At 46.0% G+C, this 6,000-nt stretch overlaps 1 protein-coding gene across 1 annotated transcript in view; it reads right to left on the minus strand.

The window, feature by feature from the left end:
• The window catches only part of ABCC8 (ATP-binding cassette, sub-family C (CFTR/MRP), member 8), a gene marked incomplete at its 5' end in the record, with an annotated part of 84,039 nt that overhangs the window by 24,132 nt on the left and 53,907 nt on the right, over window positions 1-6,000 (minus strand). The gene's annotated exons all lie outside the window — the stretch shown is intronic.

Here is a 6,000-nt window from a genome sequence, read left to right on the forward strand (position 1 = left end):
AAAAAAAGGGATAGATGAAATCAGTGTGTACTGCATGTGGTACTGTATTTTTTTGTGATTTTTTCTCTTGTTTATAAATCTATAAATATAGTGAACTATAATGTCAAATGCTTTTCATACTGTGGATTATGATAACTTAAAAAACACTGAGTGAGGTAACTTGAATTGTGATGGCAATTTTGCCAGTGCTGTATGCCCTCCCCTAGGACACCTCTCAACCTTTCAGAAGCAGCCACTTGCCAATGAAATATATACTTCTGACATGAACATTTGGGGGAAAAAATCTTTATTTTCACACAGATCTTACTTTAATAATACTAAAAACAGCTAAAATTTATTAAACTTTTATAAGTACCGTAGTAGTATTTTCTCTCTTTCTCTCTCTCTCTCTCTCTCCCCCGCCACCCCTTTCTCTTTTAAACAGGGTTTCACTCCCGTTGCCCAGGCTGGAGTACAATGGCATGATCTCAGCTCACTGCAACCTCCACCTCCTGGGCTCAAGTGATCCTCCTGCCTTAGCCTCCTGGGTAGCTGGGATTACAGGCATGCACCACCATGCCTGACTAATTTTTGTATATTTTTTTGTAGAGACAGGAATCTCCCTATGTTGCCCAGGCTGGTCTCGAACTCCTGGGCTCAAGCGATCCTCCAGCTTTGGCCTCCCAAAGTGCTGGGATTACAGGGCAGTGAGCCACTGTGCTCAGTCACTACTGTCTCTTTATAAAGCTCAAAATAACCGTATGAAGGTTTATTTTGTTCGCCCTCACTTTACAGATAAAGAAAGTGAGGCTCAGAGAAAGGCTAAGTAACTTGCCCAAAGTCGCACAGCCAGTAAGTAATGGAGAAATAGTTCTGACTCCAAAGTTCATACTCGTAAATGTTGTGGTACATTACACCCCTGTGATTTCCCATGCCATAGCTCTGATAAATGCCCCTTGTTAGGAGAACCAGGATGGACGAAATTAAGGATGGAAATGAGCCTGATGAAATTCCCCTCCTGCTGAGGGTCAGGTGACTGAATGGAGATTCTGATGGGTATGTAGTCCTCAGTCCCCTCTTTTCCTGTTCTCTAATCTTTGTGGTCTCATTTTATTATCTTAACCCAACCAAACTTCGCATTCCCTAACCATCAGATTGTTGTAATTTACAATTTACAGACAAGCTGGTAACATGGGACATAAAAACCCAAAGCTTACAAATTCCAGCTCTGCGGCCACAGACCAGATAAGCTTATCTCTGGAGTCTTCCTGATGTGACTACTTCCAGAGTAGCAGAGGTGGTTATTTATGCATCTGTAGCATCCCTGAGGACCCCATCACACAATAAGCTCTCCCTGCTCTAACTCAGTTTGCAACATTGTCTGCACTGCTCAATTAGCCCTCATAATGGAGTACCTTCCTTTCTAATCAGCTCCTGTGTAATTCGTTCATCCCCAGTGGGATTTTAAGGCAGGAAGAACATCTTTTCCAGCCCCCATGGTGCTTAGCACATGACAGAGCTATATAATGAATGGAGGTTGGTAACAGATATATTAATCATTTGGGAAGAAGAAAGGGAGGGACTGGCTCTCATTGCTGGCCTTCCCTGCGCACTATGAGAAGTTGTTTGCAAACAACTCATCATCTCATCCTTACAACCCTATAAACCCTATCCCCATTTTACACATGAGGAAACTGAGACTCAGTTTGCAAATGTGATGGAGCTGGGAAGAGGAGAAGCCGTGGTGTGAATCCAAGTTCTTCTCTTTCCAGTGTAGCCCCAAGCCTCCTCCAATGAGCCTCCCCAAAGCTTTGTATCTGTTTTAAGCTGAAAAGTAAAGAATGGTATGTCTGGCAGGCACCCTCTCACACTGATTGCTGGGGTCCTTACAACAGTGCTGAGAGCATTCGATTCCTCCTCTGCCTGCACTCTAGGGACGAAGCACACAGCTGAAAGCATGAGTCTCCAAGTTCCCCAACCACATGTCCTTCCCTCCAGCTCACTAGGAGCCGGCATATGTGTGGCAGCCTGAATCAGGGCACAGAGGCTGCCTTCCAGGGGCTTACACTCTGGTAGGGCAAATCAGACAGGTACCGAAGTCAGGAAGTTATAAGGGCCGAAAGAAAAGTAGGACAAAGTATCAGAGAAATTTTGGGGAAAAGTATACACAAATGCATATGCAAATGCATAAAGAAAAAACTGGAAGCTTCTGGGTGATGGGATATTTTTTATGTTCTATATGCTTGTGTATATTTTCTAATATAATGTGCATTCTTTTACAGTCAGAGAAAAATCATAATTTTTAAAAGAAATTTAGAGGAGGAAGAAATCTGAGAAAATGAGTAGAGCCTCATAGAAGAAGTCATAACTGAACTGAACCTTAAAGAGTGGGAAGGATTGAGACGCTGGAGGTGAAGGGAGGGAACTGTAGGTTAAAGGAAGAAGCAGCATTTGATAACAGGTGGGAGAAGTAGGAAAAATATGGGCTCTGACATTTGAATCCCAGAGGCTTTTTCCACTCACTGGCTGTGAAATCTGAGGCAAGCCCTTTTACTTGGAGGAGCCTCTGTTTCCCGATCTATAAAATGGCGGTGAAGGCACAAACTTCACAGTGACACTGGAGAATGTATTACAGCTCACAGCTGGTTAGGGGGCAGGTTGTAGGCTTGAAGAACTAGGAGGAATTGTCTTTTCAGCTCAGTGCTTGGCCACAAAAGTACGGGGAGAGGGGGAATCGAATACCCTCGACACTCATTTAAGACCCGGTAAATAAAAAGGGAAAAAGTGGAAACTGAGGTTCAAAGAGTGAGCTAGGATATACAGGGCTCCACAGCCCATTCATCCTGCGCAGACAGGCTTGTCGCTGTCCTGAAAAGTTACCTTTCACCCACAGGGTCCTTTCCAGTTGATATCATTGGGTCCCAAAGCCAAATCTCTAAGAGAGGAAAGGTAGAATTTTACTCATTGTCCAGACAGTGAGTCTGTCTCAGAGAGGTGGAGTAACCTGCTCAAGTGAGCTAGCAAGTGGCAGCATCAGGACTACAGCCAGGGACCATCTGGTTCCCATGCCTGGATGGTCACTTCCACAGAGCATCCCTTCTCCTGTCTGTCAGCTGTCTCACCACACCTGCCTCCTCCAGGAAACCCACGGGCACTTGAGCTCCTGACTTCAGCTCCCCAAAGGCTCCATGAATTGTACAGGCAGATGAGACCGGGGTCGTCTTGAGAAAAGACTTTTTCTCTCTTCCTGGGGAATCAGGGCTCTTGGCAGGCAGCATCCACACCAACCACCACAGGCAACAGCATTGCAGCAGCAAGCTCCAGTGAGACTGCATGTGCAGCTCCTCACAGGGAAGTGGGAGCCTCTTCCCCACCCTGATCCTTTCCTCACGGCCCTGGTTCCTGCTGATCCCTGGGGGCATTTAAAGTCACTCTACTGTGGATATTAATGACTCTATTCTTTATTTCCAGGGAAAGAATTTCACCCAAGTGTATCTGCTAATATTGACTTTTTACCAAAACATTTTCCTCTTAAGGATTAAAGAGAGAGTTTGCAAATTCCCAGGTTGACAGTACCTTCAAGCAGAGAGCCAGGGAGGGGCAGGTGATTCTTCCTAAAGCAAATGCTTGGGAACCCCACAGTTCTCTCTGAGACCAGGAACCAGGCTGCTGACACGAGGGACCAGCTCAGGGCTGCATCTGCAGGAGTTCAGCAGATGGACCCTTCATGCCCACCCTGTAGCTCTGTCTGCACACCTCTGTCCACTCTGGGTGGGTGAGCCCCCAAGGGCAGGTGCCAGGCCTTTTCCTTTGTAGCCTACACAGAACAGTTCACAAAGCACACATCTGCATGGGGCACCTGGGGTACAACATGGAATAATCCCTCAAGGATCTCAGAGTCATGGAGGAGACAGACGCATTCGCAAATAATTATAATACCATGTGAGGTATGCACTAATGGTATTTGCTCATTCCAAATATTGATGGAGAAGAGGGATAGTGAAATACTGGGTTAGGAAACAGCTTGGACAAAGGCATGTGGAAAGGAGAGAGATGTCAAGATCCATTATAATGGCAGCCTCTTGAAGGTCTTAAATTGTTCCTGGTTCATTCATTTAGCAAATGAATTCGTTTAGCAAAAACCACTATGGATATAGTGAGACAAATAAAATATGGTCCCTGTCCCCAGGGAGCTCACAAGAATCTTTCCCAGGAGACAGACTGGAGTACATTTAAAGAGGAATAGGGGAATTTTGTTCCTGGCAAAGAAGTACACTGTTGAATAATAATATTTATAGGATATTTACTACATGCTAGGTTAATCCTCACATCAATCTCACGGGTAATAAGGGAAACTGGTAGAGAAAGTTTATGAAATTTTCCAAAGCACAGAGACCAAATGTGAGCCCAGGCAGCTTGGCTCCAGAGCCTGTGTGTGCAGCCATACTGCTCACATGGTCACTGGAGTAATAAATGAACAGTCGCACCAACAAAGCACCCATCTCCCCAGAGCATTCTAAATTCTGTGCCTCCTAATCCCCCAACTTCCTTCCTTGTGCCTCCTGGAACTCCTTCTGGCTGCCTGGTCACTAGGTCTTGGCCTGGGTATGGCTGAAAAGCATCTGAGCAGCAGCCTGGCATCACCCTCATCTCTGGCTGCAGGCGTGCAGACTCGGGAGGGCTTGCCAGGTGAAAGGTTGCTTTGCTTTTAGCTCACTTTGCAAGTACGTCTTCTCCCTGCAGACCTGGGGCTCAATGTCTGAGGTATGGAGTTCCTGCCAGTAATGGAGGGGGACTCTCAACACACAGCCCCCACACTTAACTCAATGCCCAGGATAAGTGGGCCAGCCAGAGCGGTGCACATGTCTAGATTTTGAAAGACAAACAGCAGATGAAGCCAATTGAGTCGTATCTGCCTAGACTCCTCCTCCTAGCCACTATAAGGAGCTCCAGACTGGCCTTCCTTCCTATAGTCTGCCTGTCTGTTTCTTTTTCTCTCTCCCCAGTCCATCATCCTTTGTCACAAGCATGATCCTTCTGCAGCATTTGGGCTAAATCTTACTTCCTAAAGGTAAGCACTGTATCCATAGTGCTTTTGCTAAATGAATTCATTTGCGAAATGAGTGAACCAGAAACAACTTAAAACCTTCAAGAGGCTGCCATTATAATGCATCTTGACATGTCTCATTTCCAAATGCATTTGCCCAAGCTATCTCCCAGCCCAGGACCTACCTCTCTTCTCCATCAATACTTGGAATGAACAAATAGTATTAATGCACACCTCACGCTGTGTTATGATTATTTGCTAACACCTCCCTTCCTACAGTCTGTCTGTCTGCCTTTTTCTCTGTTTCCCCAATTCATCATCCTTTATCACAGCATAGTTCTTTGGCAAACTTTGGGCTAAATCTTACTTCTCAGACCTAGTACATGGGATCTAAGCCAAGTTCACTTCTTCAGTCCCATCTTTCATAATGCCCCCTATGCATCCAGTACTCGAGGTGCACAGAACTATGTTCTTTAATATCAGCAAGCCTTTGCCCACGCCATCACCCCTGCCTGGAACACCTCCCTCTCCCACCCCTGCCTTTTCTACCTGATGAAACCACACTCATCCTTCAAGGCTCAAATACCACATCCACAGTGAGCCTCCTCTCCTTAACTGCAGAGTCAATTGTTCCTCTGTGCTCTTCTAAGGCCAAGGTTTCCTCTTCCTTCCCTTAAAAGCAGAGCCGGCCAGGCGCGGTGGCTCATGCCTGTAATCCCAGCACTTTGGGAGGCCTAGGCGGGCGGATCATGAGGTCAGGAGTTCGAGACTAGCCTGGCCAACATAGTGAAACCCCATCTCTACTAAAAATATAAAAAATTAGCCGGCATGGTATTGCATACCTGTAGTCCCAGCTACTCAGGAGGTTGAAGCAGGAGAATCGCTTGAACCTAGGAGGTGGAGCTTGTGGTGAGCTGAGATCATGCCACTGCACTGTAGCCTGGGCAACAGAGCGAGACTCCATCTCAAAAAAA

This window comes from Colobus angolensis, unplaced genomic scaffold (assembly GCF_000951035.1).
Source record: "Colobus angolensis palliatus isolate OR3802 unplaced genomic scaffold, Cang.pa_1.0 Scaffold164, whole genome shotgun sequence".
NCBI classification, from domain to species: domain Eukaryota; kingdom Metazoa; phylum Chordata; class Mammalia; order Primates; family Cercopithecidae; genus Colobus; species Colobus angolensis.